Source organism: Symphalangus syndactylus, chromosome 19 (assembly GCF_028878055.3).
Source record: "Symphalangus syndactylus isolate Jambi chromosome 19, NHGRI_mSymSyn1-v2.1_pri, whole genome shotgun sequence".
NCBI classification, from domain to species: domain Eukaryota; kingdom Metazoa; phylum Chordata; class Mammalia; order Primates; family Hylobatidae; genus Symphalangus; species Symphalangus syndactylus.
In genome coordinates, this window is record NC_072434.2 from 61,091,800 (window position 1) to 61,118,822 (window position 27,023).

A 27,023-nucleotide genomic window follows, 5' to 3' on the forward strand; every position below is an offset into this window, starting at 1 on the left:
ATAGCAATACCATATAGGGTGTTTCATCCCTTAAATATACTCTGGTTATGTTTAAATAAACAAGTGTCAATCAAACTCTTGTTTTGACTTTTTCATTTTAACAATTTTACTGTTTTCTTGAATGTCTGTGACCAGGTAAATCATTTGCTACGTTTAGTCTTAGTTCAATGGCTCTGTTTAAAAATAAATGAGATATTTAAATTATTTTAAAGCATATTTGAAGACAACAGGAGTTGCCTTTGAAATGCAAATACATAGCTTGTAACAATGACTTTGAGCTTGTAATTCCGTTTGTCAGATTCCTTTCCTCTCCTGTCCACCACCTGACTATTATTTGACCTTCAAATTGTCGAGGTGCAGTGCAGATGCCTATTTCTTCCTTATGATGTTCCTAACACTTCTTGCTGTCACCCCAGGACAAGATGGAGCTATTAGCCTCTTCTCTTTCTCTTTGTACATGCTTTTAGCTTAACACTTAAAAACACTACGTCATGACTATATGATACACTAAATACCTTAACAGCAGGAATGGTAATGTATTCATTTTGCATCCTTAGTATGTAGCACAATACTGGGCACATTGTAGGTTTTGAATATGTGTATTTGAATGAATGAATAATTAATGAATGAGAGGAGCTAGGTCTGAAAGATGACCATGAGAGTAGGGTAGTGGTGCCCTAGGTCGAAAGAATCTCTCTCTCCCCTGAACTTCCCTGGTATGTTATATTGTCTGTCTTTCTAATAGATACCACGTTCTCTTGTATTAGATTAAACTAATCTGTAATATACCAACTCAATTCTGAAATATCCTGAACACTTCATTACACTTGGTAATCTAACCAAAGTTCAGTCAGGTGTACCAAGACTTACACATCATTAATACTTTAACACTACTAGAAACAATCATTATTTTCTGACATATTTTTAAAATAAGTTAGTCACAATTTAAGTAACACACATTCTTAAATCTCATTAACCATGAGCCACCACAATTTCATGTTGAAGAGATTAATGAAATGCAACCTAATTCAGGCAAACAGATTTTGCATTGCACTGATAACAAAAGTAAACTGGGGAAAGAACACTTTGATTTTCATGCAAAGTATAATCAATTGGTTAAACATGTAGGTCACTAGAAGAGATATTAAAAAAATAATTTACAGTAAATATAGTTACCTTAGAACAAAAAGTTGTCAACAAGAAGAGGCTCTTAATGCTTTTGATTAAACCTTGTTTTCTTTACAAATTCTATCCTACAGGAATCCAATGGTTGCAAGTTGAGATGGGGCACTCCCATTCAATGTAGTCAGAATATATACTTCAAGGACACTTTGAAGCTGGTGGTGAAGCAGTGTGGCATTGCCAGGGACTGCTGAGAGATGGCAGCAACAGTCACACTATGTGTACACGACTGAGACAGAATTGGGGTGCCTTCATTTGGACCAACATTCTAGGAAACTTATGAAGTTAAAAAATCATTAGAGCAGTGGCCTCAGATGCTACCGAGAGAGTAGACTATTATTTACTGAGAGAAAACTTCATGCAAAGAAAAACTCCTACCAACAGGGCCAATCTTGGCCAAAATTATAATGTGTTTATATGCTAACATATTGTATCTGCCATTCCCCTGTTATCTTCATCTTCTCTCTCTGGTGATCTTTCTCTCTCTCATTGTTCTCATCTGTCTGAATTCCTTGTCCTCCCTGAAAAAGAGAAGCTGGGGATTTGACTCTAAGTCCCATTGCAGGAGCAAAACCAAGGAGGTCACCAAGCTTAGAGGAATTCCTGATGGGTAATTCAGTGCAATTGGAGAAAACCTACAGTGTTTCAACTGAGAACACATCCAACTTCTGAAAGAACATGCTCCAGCCAGAGATTATATTCCATGTGGTCAAATCCATGTGACCTTGAAATATATAATAGCCATATCAGATTGTCTTGGTCAGCCGCAACTGAGATTGGATGCTACAAAATTCCTTGGCCAGTGAACTCTTTGGAGTGGGATAGTTTTTCCTTCTTTCTTACATTCTACTTTGCTCGGGCAGGGGTTTAGCTACCCAATTTGTAGGTGGTAAAGAAGTTACTCTATTCAAAAAGGCCCGATGCTTGCTTGCATATGTTTCCATGGTACAGACTTGCATATCTGGAACTTAGGTATCTCAAGGTAGGACTTAGGTATCTCAAGAATGCATCATGATAGTATCACATATCACAGTGTCTGCTTATCACAGAGTGCCCCACTCACCTTTCCCCTATAAACTGCACGCTTTGAAGGTGACTGTGATCACCTAAGCCCTAAACCCACCCAGAATATCTGCCTTAGATGGAAGGAGCTTCCTGAAGCAATTAGTTCATGGTTTGTTATCCATGCCCAGATTCTTCCATGGACCGGGAAGTGTCTGTTTCTATAATAATTGGGACTGGGGCATGGGGCAGTCAGGTTGGGAAGTGAGTATACTTAGAAGGGTCATGTTGCTTGAGAGGGTTAGAATGGCTAGTGAGCCAGGATTGAAAAAGGAATAGTTTAGTTGAGCTTGTCAAATCCTCCATCCCTAGTTAGGGTTTGCCTCTAGATTATCCAAGGTATTGTGAAGTTTATGGGTAAGAAAAGTGTTGCATTTTAGAAGATAGCATGGCTTTAAAGTGAATGTGTAACAGAGTTTAAGATGTTCATGCTGCATTACATGAAAACTGCTGCAGAAAACACAGAGCAGAGGAAGGAGAATTAGAAGTTCTGGGTAATTTTAATAGGTAAGAGTCAGCAGAGGCCTCATTGGGAAGGTGACATTTTGGGCAAAGACCTGAAGCGGGGATGAGTGTAAAAGTTGTGGGAATTTTTGGGTTGGACCATTCCAAGAGAAGGAATAAGCAGAGCAAAGCCATGGAAGGAGGGACATGCCTGACACTCTTGAGGACTAGCAGGGAGGCTGATGTGGCTGGAGCAGAACAAATTAGGAAGAAGTAAGTTAGAGATGATATTAGAGATTTAATGAGGGGCCAGTTCACGCAGGCCTTGTAGGTCTTCGTAAGAATTTTGGTTTTTAATCTAAGAGGTTCTACTTAGGAAGCCACTAAGGATTTTGAATAGACCTGTCATGCAATCAAACATGGACTTCATGAGTATCATCCTGGCTGCTAGACGTATAGATGGTAGTGAGCAAGAGCATAAGAATAAATCTCACTGAAGAGGCTATTTCTAATATCAAGTAAGTGCAGGCCAGTAACAATCAAGTAAGAAATGGTTAAATTCTGAATATGTTTTAAGACAAAGCTAACAGGATTTACTACCCAGTGCATTGTAGGTAGAGTATGAAAGAGAAGACCCAGAGTTGACTCCAAGGCTTTTGACCTGAGCAAAGGGAAGGATAAAGTAACCATTTTATTGGTTGAAGGAGGCATGGAGGTGAAGATAAGAATTCATATAATGAATGTCAATTAGACATTTGCTATGTTAGATAACCAAGAGGAGATTGTCAGGATATTTGAACAGAAATTTGGAATTACAGGAAGAGTTCATAGCTTGAGATATAATTTGGTAAGTTATCATAATATAGATGGCTAGGAGTGCAAATGCTGCGAGCGTAGATATAAAAGAGAAAAGGCATAACAACCAAAACCCTGGGATATCAACATATGAGGCCAACGAGTAAAGGAGAAATCAACCCAGGAGACAGAGAGTGACCAGTAAGGTATGAGGAAAACATTGAGATTATGGTGTCTTGAAAGTCAAATGAAGTAATTTTTAAGAGTTAAAGGTGAAATAAGATGAGAATTAAAAATCGACCACTGGGTATAGCAATATGGCAGTCATCAGTAATTGCACAATTGAAGTTTCAGTGAACTTGTCGGCACCAAAGCCTGACTTCAGTGGGCTTATAAGGAAATAGAAGTGAATTAGAAGCAGTGAATAAAAGAACATTTTCAAAAAGTTTTGTGGTAAAGGAAAACAGATAAATGTAGCAATAGATAAAAGGTGAGTAGAATCAAGAGAAGATTTTTAAAGTAATTTAAATGAGAGAAGAATTTGTTGTACGTGATGGGATGACCCAGCAGTGAAGGGAAAACTAGAAGTGGATGAAAGAGAAAAAAATTGCTGGAGTTTTGTCCTTGAATATGTGAAAGAGGAGAATCTAGTTCAAAAGTGAAAGAGTTGAACTTGGAACAGAGACAATCTATAGTAATGGGAGGGAATGCAGACTATGTGGGTGCCAATGCTGGTGAGTGGGTAGATGGTAGCAGAGTCTATGGGCATTATCCTCTAACTACTTCAATTTTCCCAATGAAGAAAGCAAGACCATTCACCATGAGTGATCTTTTGATTCTTCAGAGTAACACCCTGTAGTACCCTTCTTCTGCTCATAGAATGAAATCTAATAATGGTCAATGAGATCCTATTTGATGTAACATTCTCCCTATTTTTTTCATACACTAGACTAGACATTATTCTGTTCTTCTAACACAACAAGTTCACACTTCTGGGCCTTTGCAGGTGCTGCTCCTTCTAACTGAAATCTATTTTCTCCTTCTTTGTACTTGGATTGCTCTTTCTTATGCTTCGGGTTCATCCTTCTATGAGTAGTCTTTCTTGATAATTGAACAATATGGCCACCATCATCCCCAGATTCTTGTCATATCACCGTTTAGTTCCATATCATAATTACTAAAACAAGTCCAAAATTGCATTTTCATTTATGTCTTGATATTATATCCTTCCCAGGAGAATGTAAACTTCTTGAGTTCAGATAAATATTTTTTATCATGTTCAGCAGGATATCTCCAGGACTGGTGTGATGACTAACTCGCATAATTTTACTTGTTGAAAATGAATGAGCAAGACCAGAAGGATACCTCCATGCCCTCTACCCAGGTTGCCATTTTTTTTTCTCAGAAATGTAGTAATGTCTAAACATGTTTTAAAGTCTCCAAGAATATAATGAATACAATTGTCAGGCCAATGGAGGGGTCTATAGTTGTAAGACAAAGGAGATTTACCATTAAATACAAGAAAAAGGCAAAGCTGTACCTGTCTGAATGCCAAAACATAATTTTAAAGTACCAGTGCTTCATTGTAAAAGAAAGAAACAATAAAAACAAATAAAAACAAAACAGGAGATAGTGGTATACCAAAATGTTAACAATGTTTTTCTGAGTGAGTGCATATAGAGGTTTAATTTGTTACATATATTTTTCAAATTTTCTGTGATATATATTTATATCATAGATGGAGAAAAAATAGCCATAGTTAATAAATACCAATTCATTATTTAAAAGAAGATATGCCCCAACCTAGTTAACGCATGCCCCATCACATCTCCGGTCACACTGCTTCTCTTCTCTATGACTTCAGCATTGGCTCAGTTTTCTTTTCAATCATAATCCCTTTTTGGCAACTCTAACATCCTCAATAATGACTCATCTCTGAATCCGGCTTTACTTTAACTTCCTCAAATGCAATGCCCTTCACCTCTACTTCATTTATTCAACATTCAGCACACTTACACCTACTACTTGATAATCTTCAGAATGATTTCCAAGATGCTAAATCTAAATCCTGCATTCTCTGACCACAAACTGGTTACTTCCCACCTTTTCCACTTGTCACATCGATGCAATCACTCCTATGCTGCTACACAATGTCCAGTCTCTTGGTATCTTCTTATTCTCAGAATATTTTCAATAGTTGCATTTCCCTCATTAATGAAATTTGATCATCCATTACAAATCTGTACTCCCTGAGTCACACCGGGTTCTTCATATCCCCAGTCCTTTTCTAAATGGCTATCCTGATTCCCAGTTCTGGATAAATCTTATCATCTTATGTCTCTGATACTTCTCATATCTCTAAGATATTTCTGAGAGACATCACTGAACACACTGAAAGAGTCTACTATAATTTCAGGTTTTCCAATTTGAACTGGGCTCTTGGAACTTTTCAGCCATAACTATCTTGTTCCTTTGTTTCTCTCTTCACTGTATTGATTTGCTTTTCCTTCTTCTCCTTTCATAGTTTGAACAATTCTCTCGAGGAACCAAGTAAGGGTTTAAATTGAAGCCCTTAGATATAGAGCTTCCTCTTCTAAACTCCTACAGTGCTCAGGATTTGTTCAATGGGTACTGAGATCAATCTGATTGACATACTAACCTATTTTGTTTCTTCCGTCCTTCCCTGCTACTGACCCTATATCTTTTCTGCATTTAATTTTTATCCAAATGTTTCTCAGTGATATGGTTTGGCTGTGTCCCCACCTAAATCTCATCTTGAATTGTAGTTCCTATAATTCCCACATGTTGTGGGAGGGACCCGGTGGGAGATAATTGAATCATGGGGGCAGTTTCCCCCTTCTGTTCTCATGGTAGTAAGTCTCATGAGATCTAATGCTTCCATAAGGGGTTTTCCTTTTCCCTTGGCTTTCATTTCTCTCTTGTGTGCCGCCATGTAAAATGTGCCTTTTACCTTCTGCCATGATTGTGAGGCCTCCCCAGCCACATGCAACTGTGAGTCTATTAAACCTCTTTTTCTTTACAAATTACCCAGTCTCAGGTATGTCTCTATCAGCAGCATGAAAATGAACTAGTACACTCGATTAAATTATAAAATCAGAATTTAACTATAAAATAGATTTCTCTGTAAAACAGAATGTGACTGGTCAGGAGGCAGAAAAAAGAAAAACAGGGTGACTGAGGGAACAGAAAAGGAAGACTCAGAGTTCACATATAATGTTGGGAGAAACAGGAAGTATGGAGTCTCCCACTTCCCTAATTCAAAATTCCCTGGCTGATGGAATAAGGATAGAAGGAAGGAGAAATGTGTAAGCTCTCTGAAGGAGGGGCCCTGACCCCTGTTTTCAGGGTAGAGTCCCAGGTCAGGGGGCAAGACCAGAGCAAAAAGAAAGACTTTGGTGTCTGCATTCAGGCAGGGCCGCAGAAAGCCTTGTAAAGATTTCAGTTGCCCAAGTGTGATATAGAAGCACTGAGGATACCCACTGAATGTGAAGGGGTTGTCTCAATAGTTATCCCTTTGCACAGAGAAAGAAAGCATCCTGGGTGGCCACACTCCATATGCTAAGGAACTAGGTAAGACCCCAGAAGCTTTTACATAATTAGTGGAGGTGTGGGGACCCCCAAAGTGACTGTGATTTACTTACCACTAAGTTGCATGGGAGTAAAGTCGGATATTAAACTGAATTACAGAAGTAAAATCATAACTGTACACAGAGATAGAGACACACATATACGTCTTGAAGACTGAAATTTATGAATGCCACGTACTCAACCAGCACCTCACCTACGCTTATCATAACCACACAGACAAGATTTTCAGAACCCAGGTACAATTAAAATGTTTTCTAAGTGTTTAAGATAAGCTAATTCACACCAAAAAAGTAGTTTGTTAGGTCACATTTCTGGTTTGGGAAATCTGACTGCTATTGTCCTCACTACAATAGAAACTGGTGATTTTCTTTTGGTTTTAAAAATCTGAAAACTGTAAACTTAATACAAAGAAAACCACTGTGACTAAACAGCTTTTTTGACTTCCAAGTTATTTTTATGCCTGTACTGTCCATCACAAAGTGGATTATTCTCAATGTATTTCCATAAGAAGACGAAATGTTACTAGCGTTCTTTAAATAATAAAGCATGAAAAAAGAGAGAGAGAGAGAGAGAGAAGGGAACCTAATTTGACATATGGCAGAGAAAGTTGCATGGTGATCTGATTGGGAAGTTCTTGGTAAAACAGGAGGAAATGATGAGGGAAAGGGAAAAAAAAATGGAGAAGAAAAGAGGAGGAGGCATCAGGTTGGGCATGGGGGGAAGGAGTAGTCATGTGTAAAATGAATGAATGGAATGAGAGAGTTTTTAAAAACAGTTAATAAAAAGAAATGAAAAAAGGGTTGGTTACAGGGAAGTGAGGTTAAGAAATTCTTTGAGAGTGAAGTCATAAACAAAGCCACCAATTTAAAATTTAAAGCAAAGAGGAAAGTAACGACAACTCTCCTCCTAGCTTAACTGCAACTGATTTGGTAATATGTCTCTACAGATGTGATTACGTCCTTCAAGGGCAATATAAATGGATCAATGGATTCAAACAATTGCAGGTATGTACACAAATCTGAGTTGGGTAAATGGAGGGTGGGGAAACCCTGAAAACATAAGGCCACTGTTTGTCAGAGCCCCTGAGCAACAACATCTTGTTTTCCATTTGCTTGATTGCATCATTTGCATAAGATCAAACACAGGGAGTTGTGGACAGGGAAAAACAGATCACTCTAATATGCATTAGAAATGGATCCACAGGCATTATCCTTAGACGTGTTACAAGGAAATGCATCCCAGTGCATGGAAACCTCACCGATTACTGTCAAGCAAACTATAATTTACAATACTGGTCATGAATTATATGCTATTTTACGATTGATTTCATGCTGTTGTTCAGAGAATTTCATTGATCTCAATTTACAAAATGAACCAATAAGCAGGTGATGATTTTCTTTTAACTCGTGGTGTAAACTGAGGGATTTATATCTTCTTATTTGTTTCTACCATCAGAAAATTACAAGCACTTTTTTGCTTCTTTATGATCTAATACATATTGCCTGGGTCTTCGTCTGATAACTTCTTAATATTTCATAAATTAAAAACACAGCTTTTTCCTGGTTCTCCTTTCTTCTCTCTGTGCATCCTTCCCACAAATAATCAATTAGATGTTAAAAATTTTAGAGCAATATAGGTAGCACTGACCAACCTGAGAACCTCTGCTAGGTTATGGTTCAGTGAGAATACATCTTCGGCAGCAAACCTAAGGGGTGATATGTTTCTCGTAGATGCCTGAAAAGCAATGAGCTACGCCAGAATGCATGTGGAATGTCAGGTTGCATTCATCTCTGCCATTGTGTAGCCCTTGCTCCACAATTGCTTGCTCAGCATTTTGATTCCAGGAGAACCAGATTCTGACCTTATAATTAATAATAACAGGGGCTTTATTTGGCCTGAACATCTTTGCTCTCTTTTTCCTCATAGGAGCCTTAACCTTGCAACATGCTTTTCTTTGGCCAGGTGAGCAATTAACCATCACCGAGATCTAGTCCTGTGCTTTCAAACTGATCTGTAGAGTTGAAATCACTTTGAGGAATTGCCACACGGTCTTCCACAATGGTTGAACTAGTTTACAGTCCCATCAACAGTGTAAAAGCATTCCTATTTCTCCACATCCTCTCCAGCACCTTCTGTTTTCTGACTTTTTAATGATCGTCATTCTAACTGGTGTGAGATGGTATCTCATTGCGGTTTTGATTTGCATTTCTCTGATGACCAGTGATGATGAGCATTTTTTTGTGTGTCTGGATCTAGAACTAGAAATACCATTTGACCTAGCCATCCCATTACTGGCATATACCCAAAGGATTATAAATCATGCTGCTATAAAGACACATGCACACGTATGTTTATTGCTGCACTATTCACAATAGCAAAGACTTGGAACCAACCCAAATGTTCATCAATGATAGACTGGATTAAGAAAATGTGGTACATATACACCATGGAATACTATGCAGCCATAAAAAAGGATGAGTTCCTGTCCTTTATAGGGACATGGATGAAGCTGGAAACCATCATTCTGAGCAAACTATCGCAAGGACAGAAAACCAAACACCGCATGTTCTCACTCATAGGTGGGAATTGAACAATGAGAACACGTGGACACAGGGTGGGGAACATCACACACTGGGGCCTGCTGGGGGGTGGGCAGAGGGGGGAGGGATAGCATTAGGGGATATACCTAATGAAAATGATGAGTTAACAGGTGCAGCACACCAACATGGCACATGTATACATATGTAACAAACCTGCACATTGTGCACATGTACCCTACAACTTAAAGTAAAATAATTTAAAAAAAAGGAAAAAACAAAAACAGAAAAAGAAATCACTGTGCTATTCTAAGGACTTATGTTTAAAACTGAACACAAACCACATACTAAACTCAACAAATTCTTCCATTTGTGCTTATGTTTTCCACCTTATCAGAGAAATCCACATCCCTCCCTTTCATGAAAACCCTGTTCAATGTTTGTGTTATCCATGAAACATCTCCTGACTCTCTTCAACATATGCATAGTTTATACTCTACTGAGTTGCCCTTTTAATAAATTTTCCTTGTAAGCATCCTTATACCAGTCATCATGTTATAAGCGCTTTAAGAACAAGGATGTATCTTATGACCCCTAATACCTTGTACACTCCTAATTGTGAATAGTAAAACCTTTTTGCAATAAGAAAACTGGCAAAAGAGAAACGAGGACCTGGTGCCTCCAACATGTTTGCAGCAGGTGGCATGTGGTAGGGGAGCCCATTCTGCTGAGGGTTTTCAGTCATTACTTTGTGTGTGTGTGTGTGTGTGTGTGTGTGTGTGTGTGTGTAGTGGGGGGGTGGGAGGTAGGGGGGAACCATTATTGTCAGTTGTGATAATGAAGGATGATGCTTCTTCATTTCCCTCTTTTCTTCTGTGGCTGGTTAGAACAAAAAGGCGTCCATGAAAAACTCCTCAGGCTGACAGCATTCTTAGCTAGCTGCCTTCTACTCTGGCTTCCTGAATATCTCTAATACCCCATTTGTAATAATTATAAAATATTGAACCCAGGATTTTTTTCTTGGTTACTTTTATAATATAACACGAGAGAAAGCCCCTCGCTTCATCCCTCCATCCCTTCCTCCCTCTTTCCTTCTTTCTCAGACTCCTTCTCTCGTGCTCTCTATCTTGCTCTTGTTCTGTCTCTATCTACACACACACATACAAAAACACACATGCACACACACACAAACATCCTACTGACTCCCCTACTTTGCCTCTGCACTAGGATAGATATAGAATTAGGGAGGCATCAGTTGGCTTTTGATCTTCATCAATACTTTCAATTCACAAACTAAAGAGGAGATAATCGAGACAACTTTATAGAGTTATTATTTGAACAAACTTAGTTGCATAACTTCGCTAAATCTTTCTTGCAAAACTGGAGGTTTTTTTCAGAATTCGTTGGATATTTGCTACTATCATATTCTTTAACAAGATTAGGAATCAATTAATACTTTGTAAGAAAATATTCATGTGACATACAATATATAATATCTTATTAGGCAACAGAAGTTAATAATGAGACACAATAAGAATAATAAGTTCCTGACTACCTGTGGCAGGAAAAGCGTAGGTTTATGAATCAGTATTCCCATTCAAATATCATAGTGAAGGTTAAGATGCTGTTAATTCAGTAATAATCATGGCTATATCACTGACTGCTACTTACTGTTTGCCAGGCAGTGCTAAGTCTATTGTCAGCTTAGTAAAGTATCACTTGAGAATGGTTCTCAATGAAAACCTATAATCAATCCTTAAATATTATGTTAATACTATTTCAACCTAGCCCTATACTAGGGTTTATATAGCATAAGAAAGTAATGAATCTCTATCCTTAAGAGCCAAGCTATCTCTTTTGGGTGGCAAGACATACTCATTTCTTTTTTGGCAAGGGCAGTCTCATGCTACCCTTAAGACAAATCAAATGCCACACCCTATAAGAAACCTTCTCAAACTCTTCCAGTTTGGATTAATTTCTCTTTTGTGCTTCACTAGCATCATTTTTACTACTATTATAGCATTTAATATGGATTTACTGTATTATTGGGTACATTCTTAATTACACCTTAAGCATAAACTCTTAGAAGTAGAATTTCCCAGTCAAAGAGGGATCATTTGGGGTCCTGACAAGGGAGAAGATGGCACACTGAAATGGAATTATTGAAGAGAAATATGTCAGGGACTATTTACAGGATTTCGGCCAGGGTTAAGGGGTACATTCAAGAATGAGAACACAGCTGGTGGCTAAACACAGACCAAGCCATTGCTGCCTTAGGCTGAGGACCACATCAGGCTGGAAAGACAGCTGTAGTGTAGGAAGGGCCTCCCCTTCAATGGAGGAACAGCTACTGCCCATCTGAACCCTTGCAAACACAGAGCCTGAAGAATAAACACTCTGGCCTCATTCCCTCCTGTCTGTTGTTCTCTTTATTGTGTCTTACGTTGGGAGAACCCAAAGAGAATCCAGAGGCTAAAGCTCAGGACAAGGTAGAGAAAAGTAGAGCACACATTTACAGGGGGGATTGAGACCATACAGAACAAAACTGTGGCACATTATGATATAAATTGCCAATTTTCATTCACAGCAGCATTATATGAAAGAGCTCTTTTCTCCATCTTCTAATCAGTATGGAAAAATCTAATTTTAAAAAATATTTACACATTTGAAAAATATTAAGTAGCATCTCATTTATTATTAGTATTATCATTATTTCTGTGACTACATATTTTTTTCTTTTTGGAGGTGCCTGTTTACCTAATTGACCCATATCTAATAGTGTTTCTCTTTTTCTAATTGAAAGCTACTAAGTCAATATTACTTGGATACAGCACCTAGCATAGTGCCTATTACTTAGCAAGCTATCAATAGATATTTATTAAATAAGTATGCTATAAAGTATTTTATCCTAGTTTGTCACTTGTTTTATCATTTCAATAATGGTTTTATTTTGCTATATAGACAATTTAAATCTTTATGCAGTCAAATATGACAATATTTTCCTAGAATTTTATCTGGCTGGAAGAATATAAAATACTTCAAAAAGGAGATAGCACTTAAATTCAAAATTGGTTAGGTTTTAAAGCAGTGGAGATAGAGAGTGAAGACATTCTGGATAGGAAGAGTTGGCAAAAAGACTGTAGAAAAATGCAGTACAAGCTTAAAAAGAAATGTTTAGCTTAGTTCAACATAGTTCAGTTTAGCTGGAGCACAGGACGTACGAAAGAAATGAAGGAAGTAATACTAAAAACCATTATTTGGGGCCACCATTAAAGACCAGGCTAATAATTTTGTAGTCATGAATGCAGTGGATGATAAAAATGGGGGGAGAAGTTAGGAGAGTTTTGTTTAGTCTTTGTTCTGCTGTTAGCTGTCTGTGTGAACTTGGAAAAAAATACTTGTCCTCATTGGATCTTAGTTTATTCATCTACAAAACGAGAAATCTATGTTTGTGTTAGATGCTTTCTAAGATTAAAATCTCTACTGTATGTCTATTTAATAAAAACAACTTGGCAATCAGAATTTTGTGATAAAAATGTTTGCTTCTTGGATATTTGCTCTAGTAGTTACAAAGACTGGGAGAGTATTACCCATTTAATTCATCACAAAGTGTCTTTGCAGTTTAATTTGGAATGACATGCCGAGCTAGTAGTCCTTAATAGTTCTGAATATAAGAAGAGGGTGGGCAGGATGAGCACAATGGAGTAGCAGAATTTAAGTTGTAAGGTTAGGGTGTAAATAAATATCCTATTAGAATTATGCTGTACACCTACTTGCAAAAACACAGTGCATCATATGCAACAATTGCATTTTAAAAAGCTGGTAAAGTGTTTGATGTTGCAAGTGTAAATTATCAACTAGTAGTATTTGGCCCATTATAAGATATTTACAGGATTGTCTATCTTTGAATCATTTCCGTAGAATGATGGGCTTTTCTCTTTTAAAACAGCAATTTTCAAATCACAGTCTGTTGACATTTCTGTGGGAAAGACACTTATAAGTATTCACACTATGACAATACCTTTTTTATTTCTGAATTAATTCATATAATACTGATGATTTTAAATAAAATAATACATCTGTGATGGTTACTTTTGTGTGACAACTTGGCCAGGCTATGGTATCCACTTGTTTGGTCAAACACTAATCTGAATGTTGCTATAAAGTTATTATTTAGATGTGATTAACATTTATTTATAGCTAGTTGACTTTAAGTAAATTACCCTACATAATACGGGTTGGTCACATCCAATCAGTTGAAAGCCTTTAGAGGAAAGATTGAAATTTCCCAAAGATGAAAGAATGCTGCCTCAAGACTGCATGATAAAAATTCTGTGGGAGTTTCCAGTCTGCTGGCCTGCTGTGATACAAGAAAGATACCTGGTCTTTGTACCAGGTTTCTGGCACAGAACTCTTAAAATCCTTGGAATTTTCTGAGTGATAAAGATGATAGTAGCATCTTTTGTTCTAATTAAGTGACTGTTAGGGGGCCCCTAGACAACTTCAAAATAGGGGCTGTTTACCAGAAAGACCAAACCTTGATTAGAAGCTTGGAACTTTCAGCCTCACTCCTCAATCAGCAACCTCTTGGGAGAAGGGGAGTGGCTGGAAATCGAGTCAATCATCAATGGCTAATGATTTGATCAATCATGCCCATGTCGTGAAACCTCCTGAAAGCCCCTAAACAACAGAGTTTGAGGAGGTTTGTCATCTGGCTGTTTATATGCATCCTTTAAAATAAACTGCAATAGTAAGTATAGCATTTTCTTGAGTTCTGTGAGTCATTCTAGCAAATTATCAACCCTGAAGAGGGGGTTGTGGGAACCCAAGACTGTGTAGCTCAGCTGGACAGAATTGTGGCTAACATGGGGACTCAATACTTGTGCCTGGCCTCTGAAGGGAAGGCAGTCTTGTGGGACTGGGCTCTTAAATCTATGGAGTCTGACTCTAATTCCAGGTAGTTACTGTCAGAACTGAGCTGAACTATAGCACGCCTAGAGGGTGTCAGAGAATTGAAGAAGTGGTGTTGGAAAAGACACCACATTTTGTGGCATGATGAACAAAAACCTCTCATCTGCCCTGATATGGTTTGGCTGTGTCCCTGCCCAGATCTCATCTTGAATTGTAGCTCCCATAATTCCCACGTGTTGTGGGAAGGACCCGGTGGGAGATGATTTAATCATCGGGGCGGTTTCCCCCATACTGTTCTCCTGGTAGTGAATAAGTCTCATAAGGTCTGACCATTTTTTAAGAGTTTCCCCTTTCGCTTGGCTCTCATTCTCTATCGTCTGCTGCCATGTAAGACATCTCTTGCTCTTCCGCCATGATTATGAGGCCTCCACAGCCATGCAGAACAGTGAGTCAATTAAACCTCCTTTCTTTATAAATTACCCAGTCTTGAGTATGTCTCTATTAGCAGCGTGAGAACAGACTAATTCATGCCCTGATGATTTTGGTCCCAAGACTACAACACTAACTCTTCCCTGGGTCTCCAGCCTGCTAACATGCCCTGCAGACTTCAGATTTTAGATTTATCAGCTTCCACAGTCATGTGAGCCAACTCCTTACAATAAATATCTCTCTCTCCATTCTGTTTGTCTGAGAACCCTAATAGAACATCTTTGGGACCTCATAAAAGGAGGACCTGATTGTGAGTGTAAGATATATTTAGATCTGCCTGGGTATATCTGGCAAATTGGGTGGTGCTATGGTTTGGATAGGGTTTGTTTGGCCCCGTCAAATCTTGTGTTGCAATTTGATCCCCAACAATGAGGTTGAGCATTTTAGGAGGTGTTTGGATCTTGGGGTCAGATCCCTCATGAATCGCTTGGCGTCAGTCTCATGGGAGTGAATGAGTTCTCACTCTTAGCTCCCCCAAGAACTGGCTGTTGAAAAAGAGCCTGGCACTTCCTCCCCTCTCTCTCTCTCTTACTTCTTCTCTCATCATGATATATCTGCTCCCCTTCACCTTCTGCCATGAGTAAAAGCTCCCTGAGGCCTCCCCAGAATCAGATGCTGCCATGCTTCCTGTACAGCCTCCAGAACAGTGAGCCAATTAAACCTCTTTTCTTTATAAATTACCCAGCCTTGGGTGATTCCTTTATAGGAACACTAAATGGACTGAGACAGGTGGCCAGGCTACCAGCAGCATACTTCCATTAGAACTGAGGAGTGACATTCTTGGCGTGGGGTTGTGGGGGACAGTCATGGAAGGAGGAAACACTTCTGGGTGTGCTGTTAACTCAGATATCTCTGAGCGTTGTGAACAACATGTGAGATAACCCAGCGAAAGCCCATGCACTGGAAAACACTTTGAAGAATTCACCATGAGAGAAATCGGAGCCAGGTATGGTGCCCTGGTTCTCAGAAGAGAGAGACCATTCTGAGAGCCTTGGCTAGTTTACTCACATTTGTATTTAGAGTAAAACAAAGAAGATCTGTTTTGTTAAACCTTTAAGATATCTAAATCTACTCAGTATTCTTTTAGGACTCACCTAAGAAAGACGGAGGCAAGGAAGAAAGCCATTTTTCCACCACTACTTTTAACATAGTCTCATTCAGCTTTGGTACTAGCAGAATACAAAACAGTGATACAGACATAATAGCAGAGGGGTATATTACAATCGACTGGGACAGCTCTACCTAGCAAAGCAGTCCTGGTACTCACCTGACAAGGAATATCTAAGGTGGTCCCTGGTGGAAAACTATTACACCTGGCACAGCAGTGGGAGAGACTCGGGTACCTGGTGGAGCAGCAATGGAAGAATAGCAGTGCTCCTTATGCCCATACATGACGGTGTTTATCCAGAGAAGGGACATGGAGATGCCCAGTGGAGTAACTATGGCACTTAGCCAATTGGTGTCCAGCTTGATCCTAAGTGCAAATGAGAAAACCCATATGGACTCCCCAGAAATGCATGAGGATTAGTTTGCTGGAGGCAGAGATCATCTACAGCAGATGAGGGCAATGAGGCAGTGAAATACAAATATTAGAACTAATGAGACTTATTTGTACATTCAGATTAATGGGATCTAGGAAAATTCAAGATAAATCTATCTATATCTATATCTATATATCTTCCTGATCTATCTGTCATCTGTTTATCTACATCCACTTCAAGGTACAATCAATGGGTGCTCACTACATCAAAACTTGTGCTTTGGGACTCTGTATGTTTCTTAGATGGACAATGTCTTTAAAGCATGGTTTTAGGAAAGGAAAGTGAAAATCAATACAGTTTGTAGGTGATAAAAGAGACAGGAGATTTGGGTCTCTTTCTCCCTTTTTTTATATAACCCCCAAACAACCTTTTCTTCTTTTCCTCTTAAAAACTTCAAAGCATACCAAAAAAAAAAAAAAAAAAAAAAAATCAAAAAACAAAAGGCACAAAAGATAGAGTGAGATATTGTTTTTGACCTTGAGGAGAGAAAAATAGCAAAACCTCATTTGAGTAACAATATACATACACACAAACCATATTTTATAAAAATTAGGAAATACTATATAATTATATAATTATGTAGATGGAAGATAATTTATCAGAATCTAGGACTGCTTGGCTATATTTATGCACATCGAAAGTATGTGTTAACATTACATTTAGATGTAAGTCATTTAAAAACAGTACCTGGAATAGGATAGTATTATGTGTTTGTTAGCTAAAAATTAATAAAAGGGATTATGCTTTTATTTGTACAATGATTTGCATTTTCCTTTTTTTTTCAAGAAACTAGTTCTTTAAAGGTTGGGGTGCAGATGTATGTACATAGTGAAAAATTAAAACTAGTAGACTACAAAATGAAAAGCAAAAGCCTCCTCACATTCCCAACTCAGTCCTTAAAACTTTAAACACTGGGATAAGAGACTGACATAAACTGAGATTGTTATATAAGTTTCACTTATAAAAGTGGTACTAGCCATATCTGAATTTGATTAATAACCATATAATCAATTTCCTTTTTCTTCTTTGATGCACTTGCTATTGTGGAAAGCTAAGAACCATTGCAAAGGAGGCAGGCAAACTTTAAATAATATTGGATGGCATTATGGTTTAGGGAAACAAAATGAAACAAAAACATAACGAAAGAGGAGACAAAGAATTAGCAAGAGCTGAGCGCAAGTTTAGAGTTATTTGTGTAAACATGAGTGAATCACTGGAGCTTTAGGCCTCAGTTTTCTCATTTGTTAAAAAGAAAAACAGAATAGGAAGAGTATATTATTTATCATATCTATACCTACAATTGTTGTGAGGATAACAAAACAAATGGCCATACTAGCATTTTGTAAAGGAGAATGCATTATACAGGTAAGAATTAACAAGTTTAAATCGTTATCAAAAATAGCAGAGGCTAACTCATCTTTTAATGTAGAAGCCATTCTCATTAATGAATGCTCATTAATACTGGGAATAATACTTTAAAATATGTACTATGTAATTATGTAAATGACAGTATACATTTTTTCAACTAAATCTAAAACATGTAGTTAAATTTTTATAAAAGGAAACATGTATTTGACTTAGCACCTTGAGGAAAAGCATTTTTGTCATTCCTTCATTTATTCATTCCGTAAGTATTTGTTGGACAGCTACTTTGTGCATCTATTATGTATTTTATGTGATGAGATATAGCAGATAGCGAGATGTGTACAAGATAATTTCAGGTATCTGTTTTGAATTATACATTGCTCTGGGTTATAATTCCCAAACTTCACAGATGTCATGTTTTATCTGACATAGGTTTTTATAATATACCAATGATTTTAAGCCACTTTATATTGTTTCAGTAAATTACAATATAAAATGGTGAATGATTTTAGAAGAATATTTATGCCAAAGTACAAATTATAGTCTATCTCCTATTATGGAGACTGAGCTACTTATAAGAAGAACTAATTTAGGTAAATACTAAAGTTTCACTGATTAGTAACAAATTTCAGTGAGGATAACAACATCTAAACATGTATAGATAAAAAATTCAAGATAATATTAGCATTAATATTTTATTATTGCCCTCTGATCTCAGTTTTTCAAGCTCTTTTGTTTTTTATATTACATAGTAAATCACATATAAAAGTAAATTGTGAGAGTATTAATAAAATATAAATTCAGAGTATTGATGGGCTTCTATGCCCATCAGACAAAGAGAAAATAAATTAATATATACACATTTAATTTGTCTTAGACTAAATATCTTTGTCTCTAAGTTTATATTTGGTCTGTAGCCTTAGCATCACTGAAATTATGATGAACTTTTCTTAGAGCTTTCACGGTAGTAATTTTACAATATTTTTATTTTCTGAATTAGTCTCTGATAGTCTCCTTAAATTCTGTGATTAATGTTTGGTTAGTGTTAGTATTTTTGAGCTAATTTTATTTACAACATATCTTTTAAAGTCACATATTTATTTATGGTGATAGGGTGGAATACAACTGTCATTAAAACCACATACTATGAAAACATGTAAGCCAAGCTTCAATTTTTATAAAATGTTTTTTCAGAGGAAGTTTTCAATAGATGCTGTATTTAAGAAATGTCCACTCAAAAGTTTGTTGGAGTTCAGTTTACGGTAAAGGTATGTGCCTTTATAGAAACCATTTATTTGATTTATATTTTAAAAATCATGCTTAACTTTATAGCAATGATTCAGCTGAGGTGAAATCTCTTAAAATTATCTATATAGTCTTTTCCACATCCAGAGTTCCACCCTAATAGGATTTATGATCTGCATCCTCTTGATTTTTGCATAATAGAGCTACACAAGTGGCAGAAAGTGACTTTCTGATCTCCCTATATGGAATAGATATTTAAATATTTGCATATGTGCTAGTATATTCTAGAAGTTGCTGGGCTTGTGTATACAATAGGTAGGGAAAAATAGAGAGGGCAATACAAAAATATTATCGTTGCAAAATAGCCTTTTAAAGGTGTGGTATATGAGACAAACTTTCCTAAATTCTACTGGATTTGTTTTTAAACTCGGACTATTTCTCTCCTGTTCTAGGTTTGAATGAGAGTGGAAGGTATAGTAAACATAGGGATGGAATTTTCATCCAAGCTAACAGGATGCCCTTGTTTAGGTTGTGTGCCATTCGCAGTTTTCCTCTCATAGTAAAACAAGCATTTATTTCTAAAATATGCACCAACCTTGTGGTTGTAATTACATAGAATTTATTCACATAACTGCCTTGAATATTTAAAATAATTGATCAATTTTTTTACTTTAATATAATCCAAATGCGTATTTGTAGCCATGGATGGCATCTCTCAGGGGTTTTGTGCAAATTTTGTGCTTATGAGCTTTGCAATAGTCATGTGGCCAAACAATATAGAGAAATAGGTAATAAACATTTTATCCAATGTATGTCAAGCATTGGTACACTTCTGTGATACCAACAGATTTAGGCTAGTCTTAGGTCAACTACTCTGTCTCTGAACATCCTTACTAGTCTGGCATTCTGATAAATTCTCCGCATAATGACATCTAGTTTTCATGAAAAAAATTAATTCCTTCATTCTGAAAACTGTTTATTGTTCTCCTACTATATACATATGCTGATCCATGTCTTCAGGATGAAAGATGAAAGATAAAAGTTCCTGCCTTCAAAGTACTCATGATCTAGTGAGAAAGACAATGAGGTTAATCAATAATTCTAGCAGAGTATGCTACATGATATGAGAGAGGAGTACACAAAAAGAGGAAAACTGTAAACCACATATGTCTACAGGCACCAGGTCAATTCATAGTCAGATGGTTATATTTTCCCTGTCTCATTATCGTACTCAATAAAGATGAATGAAGAAGTGAATTAATGAAAGAACCACAGACCAGCATTCTTGAAAATATTTTGTTCTTATATTCTGTAAGCTTTATCCTCTCAAAAACTTGTGTATATAAATGTTTGCTTAATTTTTACTACCTTGGTGAGTAATAGTGCATAATCATTGCAAAGCAGACCCTCTGCTATAGGCTGAATTGTGTCCTTCCAAAATTCATAAATTGACATTCTAATCTTCAGAATGTAACCATATTTGGGGATGTGGTCTTTAAAGAGGTAATTAAGTCAAAATAAGGCCATCATGATGAGCCTTAATTCAATCGGACAGGTGTCCTTATAAGAAGAGAAAATTTGGATGAACAAAGACACCAGGGTGTGCGTGTACAAGAAAAGACCACGTGAGGACATTGCGAGAAGGCGGCCATTTGTAAGCCAAGGAGAGGCCTCAGAAGAAACCAAATCTATGGAAACCTTTGCCTTGGACTTTGAGCATCCAGAACTGTAAGATAATACATTCCCGTTGTTTAAGCCACTCAGCCTGTATTTTGTCATGGCAGCCCTAGCTAACTAATATATCTACCATTCCTGTGAGTGGATTAGAAGTATACATTATTATTTCGGGTCCATAGTTAATTAAAACGGGGATGATATAAGGTAATGCAACAGTAGAATCACAAAAATTCCAGTTTATGTTTCATCACTTTTCTTTACTGACTTGGAAGAAATGGCCCCTCTTTAGCAATGCTACACTCTGCAGACCTATAACTTCTACTTTTATCTCCTCAAATTTCCTAGTTCACAATATTAGACAGCGCTTATTGAAAATCAGCAGACAAGCTTTAAATTTTAAAAACTGAAGCTAACATTTGAGTAAGAGACAATTTAATTGACATGTTGTCTTCAAGAATACATTGATAATGCACTAAAGATATCAATGTTGTATTAATATTTTGAAACCACTGAATATAATTAATAATTTAATGAATTTCCCATCATTCTTTTACTTTAAACATCTGGTAGAGATTTATGATTTGGGAGTCAGAACATTGTGTAAGCACCAAAATTCTAGTCCTAGCTATGACATTAACTAACTTTATGATTTCAGGCATATCAAATAAGTTTTCAGAATCTCTATTTCTTCATTGACAAAATGGGAATAAAATTTGAATCCTTATACACATCATTGGGTGATTTAAAGATTCACAGAAGTGGTCGGGTGCAGTGGCTCATGCCTGTAATCTCAGCACTTTGGGAGGCCAAGGTGAGTGGAATACTTGAGGTCAGGAGTTCGAGACCAGCCGGGCCAACATGGTGAAACCCTGTCTCTAATAAAAGTACAAAAATTAGCCAGCTGTGGTGGTGCACGCCTGTAATAGCAGCTACTCAGGTGACTAAGGCAGGAGAGTGGCTTGAACCCAGGAGGCGGGGTTGCAGTGAGCCAAGATCATTCCGTTACACTCCAGCCTGGGCGACAGAATGAGACCCTGTCTCAGTCAATCAATCAATCAATCAATAAAAATATTCGCAGAAGCTGGAATGTGTGAAAATATTTTTGAAAGTATAAATTATCAAAGAAAATCTCAGGGAAATATTTATCTCTTCTTGAAGTGAAGAAAATCTAAGTTTTTCTATTTAAAGAAGACACTATGCTGGAAAATATATCTAAATTTGAATTGACTGCAAGTTTTAAAAATATCTTAATTTAAAAACCACCATAAACAAAGTAAAAAAATACAAAAGACAAAGTGGAAAAAAATAACTGTCATATAGAGTGCACGCAAATGGTTAGCATCCTTCATATATATTAAAACATTTACAAAATAGGAAGAAGAATATATCATTTTAAATAATGCACACATTTGTGGTACTAATTTTAAAGAACTTAAAATGCACATACACAAAATATTTTATAAAAGAATGCTGAGAAAGTAATTTGGTAATATGCTTAGTATATTATAAAGTGGTAAAAGGTTGTAAAACAGTCTAGTCCCAATTATACGTTTGTATCTGTGCTTTAATAACAAAAAAAATCAGACTTTAAATGCATAAGCCAAAATATAATTAGTGATTGTGTCTGGTAGGTAAAATTGTGGACAATTTTAATTTTTCTTTATATTTTTCCAAGTTTTCTTTAATATTTAAAATTTACCATTTTGTAGTAATTTTATTTTTAAATTGTACTTAATTTTGAATGAATAATGCATTAATATATATTCATGGTGCAATAGCTAAAATGTACACAAGACCTTACATAAAAATTAAGACTCTCTCCACCTTTGTGTCACAACCAGTTTCCTCCTAGGAGCTTAGCAATTATTGAATTTATATGTATGCCTCCAGATGTAGTCTACGTACATATAACCAAACAAATAAACATTAGCAGAATATAGAATATACTTTTCTGCACAAGTGCTTTACAATATACTTTGAAGATATTCTCCTATTGATAAAGATTTGCTTGTTCTATTGCGTCCACATATTTTGTGTACATATAAGTTATTAGCCATAACTTGTTTAACTAGTAGTCTAGTGATGTTCATTACATTTTTAATTATATTATGTTATGTTACATATGTGTGTGTATGGCCAGAAAAATCAATACCTTTGAAACAATCTCAAGCACAATGAAATATTTGTGATGCTAATTATTACAAATTTGGTTACTTTTATTAGTGTCATATAGCCACAAGATTTAAACAAGATAACTGAAACTGAAGATAAGACAGTGTACAAATCAGGATATATAGGGTCATTGAAGTTTACCACTGTATTTTCAGCAATTCTCTTAACGTCCAGAAAATAGTAGTTATTATATATATTGAATATGTACAAATGAATAAGATAGGGCACTTAAGCTATTTAAACTTCAGCTACAAAACCATTACCAGGGTCATGATGCATTGTTAATGGCATTAGGAAGGCCCTGTTATGATGTCCTAATACAGACAATAAAAATCAAAAGAAATGCCCATCAGAGCACTATTCATAATAGCAAAGACATGGAATCAACCTAAATGCCCATCATTGATAGAATGGATAAAGAAAATGTGATAGATAGAGATATAGATATATCACAGATATATATGATATATATGATATGTGTCACAGATATATAATATATATGATATATATCACAGATGTATAATATATATGATATACATGATATATATCACAGATATATTATATATGATATATATCACAGATATATAATATATGATATATATGATATATATCACAGATATATAATATATATGATATATATCACAGATAATATATGATATATATGAAATATATCACAGATAATATATGATATACATGATATATATCACAGATATATTATATACGATATATATCACAGATATATTATATATGATATATGATATATATCACAGATATATAATATATGATATATATCACAGATATATAATATATATGATATATATGATATATATCACAGATATATAATATATATGATATATATAAATCAAAATACACTGATAAAATCAAATACACTGTTAAAGACATTTTCAATTTAAGATACTATCAAGTATTGGAGTGAGTTAAAAAAAGGTTTTCTTTCCAGTTTCATGAATAAGTCATTCCTTGACTGAAAGAAGTGACCTGAGCTTTCCTAGATATTAATTTTTTTTATCTACAATACAGAGATACTATTTAGAAAAGAATTTATAAAATTATCAAAAGAATTTTGTCCTTTAGGGAACCAAAGTATTTATAAAGACTCTCTAAAAAACAATAAAAAAAAAACTGACAAAAGACATGAGGAAAGAATACTTTGAATTTAATTTCTGCCTTTTTTCTCTTCTTGTATATCCAACACAACTGGATTCCCCTAATATCCCTGATATCTGTGTACTGGGCCTTTCTCTATATCATTTACAGCTTTAGAGATGTTAATCCCTCTCTTCCTTTATTTTGAGAGAAACTACATCCTCATAATCTGAGAATTCAGGGGCTGTTAATAATGGTATTCTCCTATAGTTTACTAAATTTCCTAAATCGGATAGAAAGACAAACACCCTAAAGCTTATCCAGATGTGCTTTTATAATGATGTCACTAGACTTTACCCCATAATTGAGCCCCCTATAAATATATGGTTGTAGGCTTAGTATCCACAACAAGGTTAATGGAAATCTGCACCAAGGGTAAATACTTTAGCAGATTGTGTCATCAGGAAATATTTAAACACTATTTAAAAGGATTTAAAATAAGCAGATTTTATTTTAAACTGACTAATGCATATAAATACAATACAATAGAGCTGTTAACAAATAAACATAATGCGTTTCTCTCCTCTCCTCATCCTTTTGCCATCTGTATTGTTAAGTCCAATTAGCTTCTTGCATTTAGTGTTCTAACCCACTTGTCCTTATGCCTACTAAATAGAGAAAACAGCTACACAGACTCAGTCTTCACTACGTTGAAGCAATGCTATGTTCCAACTATATGTTTTCTAAAGCACTGATTGTCTCGTGGCATTTCTGAAAATCCTTCAATGGTTCTCTCTTGCCTCAGAACACAGTTCAAATATCTCAAGATAACTTAGCACTTTTGATAATCTGAATCCCATCTTGCTTCTCACTATTGATTATTTACCCACAGTGTACAGTCATATTAAACTCTTCCCTCTTTAATTTTTGTGAAATGTGCATTAATAGTTCTGTGTCTATTGACTATGCAACCATGGTCCTTATGTTTGCCTGTTCTTCAGTTCTTTAACTCGACTCTAAAGCCTGTGAAAATTCACTTCCTCTGTGACACTTTATCTTCCACACTGGGTTGAACCCTTCTCTTTTGTTGTCACACATGTTACAGAATTTAACACAGATTGGACAGCATTCTATTTAGTTTTATGTATTTCTGTCTAAGCAATTGAACTGGGAATGATTTGAGGAAGAATGACAGTATCTTAGTTATATACATAACTTCTAACCTCTGATGTACATAGTACCTGCTCAACAAATATTTCCTGAGTTAAACTGAACATGAAGTTTAGAGACATGCTTTTTTTTTGCATGCAGAAGATGTTTTGCATTAAGAATATTTATGATGATATAACAATAATTTCATTATTTCTGCAACTAATAGCATGGGTTGTTGATTATTTACCATTTTTAGAAGAGTTATGGGACCTATGCTAATCTTTTTATATGCATTATCATATTTAATTTTTATACTAAATCCCTAAAGTAGGTACTGTTGTTACCATTCTACCAGGAAACCAAGGCTTAGCAAGGTCACAGGGTGAGTAAGAGCCATGCTTGAGTGATTCTGCTTCTGAACCTGTGGTAGGAAGAATTCTAAAAATGACTCCCAGTGACACTCACCTGTATACAATTTTCCCCCTTTGAGTGTCGGTGGAATCTGTGAATTTGATTAGATATCACACTTATGATTATCTTACCTTATATGGAGAAAAGGAAATGAATCCTAGTGGGCACAAACTAATTATGAGCAATTTAAAGCAGAGTGTTTTCTCCAGCTGGAGGCAGAAGTCAGAGAGATTTGAAGCATGAGGGGGATTGGATATCCTGGAGGTTCCCCATCACTGAGATGGAGGGAGCCATGTGAAAGGACCTGAGGTGGCCCCTAGAAGCTGACAGCAGCTCATGACTGACAGCCAACAGGGAAACAGGGACCTTGGCTTTACCACTGCAAGAAACTGAATTCAGCCAGCAACCTGAATGAGTCTAGAAGTGAATTATTTCCCAGAGCCTTCAGATGAGAGCCCAAACTTACCCAGCTCTTGATTTTGGCCTTGTAAAGCCCTAAGTTGGAACCCAATTAAATCCACCCAAATTTCTGATTTACAGAACTTTGAGTTAGTACGAAGTATTGCTTTAATACCTTCACTCCCTGGCCTGGCCCATAACAATCTGCCATGATGATCTCTCAATCCTCTTCCTCATCTGCTGTAGCAATGGAAATAACTCCAGAACTCCCTTGGAAGTCATGTGTTAAATAAGACAGAATCTGCATCTGCCTGCATTCCTGAATGACTGTGCAGAAAAAGGAAACTCTGTGGACCAAACTTTGTATGCACTCAATGCTAAGTGAACAAGAAATAAACTTTTATTGTGTTTTCACTATTTAAAACTATCATCTCTCTGTATGTATATGTGTGTATGCTTATAACATCTAGGTTATTTTAACTAATATAGAGAAGGTTTTATAAGATCTGAGAACTCAAGGAAGACAATGATTCAGCCATGTAAAGAACTGGGGAAAGTAAATTCCAGTCAGAGTGAACAGAAAGTTCAAAAGTCTGCATGTAGGAAAACGCATGTGACATTTCACAAAACAAACCAACAGAAATAGAAAACCAATGTAGTGTTGTAGAAATAAATGAGAATAAAAGAATGATATAAGGCTAAGAAAGTAGATAGGAGCCAGGTGATAAGTGTAATAGGGCAACAGGAGTTTGGATTTTAAGACTGGATGTGCAGATCTCTTGAGCTCAGGAGTTCAAGACCAGCCTGGGCAACATGGTGAAACCTCACCTCTACAAACATTAGCCAGGCGTAGTGGCATGCACCTGTGGCCCCAGCTACTCAAGAGGCAAGAGGATCATTTGAGCCCAAGAGGTCGAGGCTGCAG

The 27,023-nt window shown here is 36.3% G+C and overlaps 1 protein-coding gene across 1 annotated transcript in view; it reads right to left on the reverse strand.

Annotated features, from left to right (window-relative positions):
* USH2A (usherin) overlaps positions 1-27,023 on the reverse strand; it is an 801,829-nt gene that overhangs the window by 379,966 nt on the left and 394,840 nt on the right. The window lies entirely within an intron of this gene.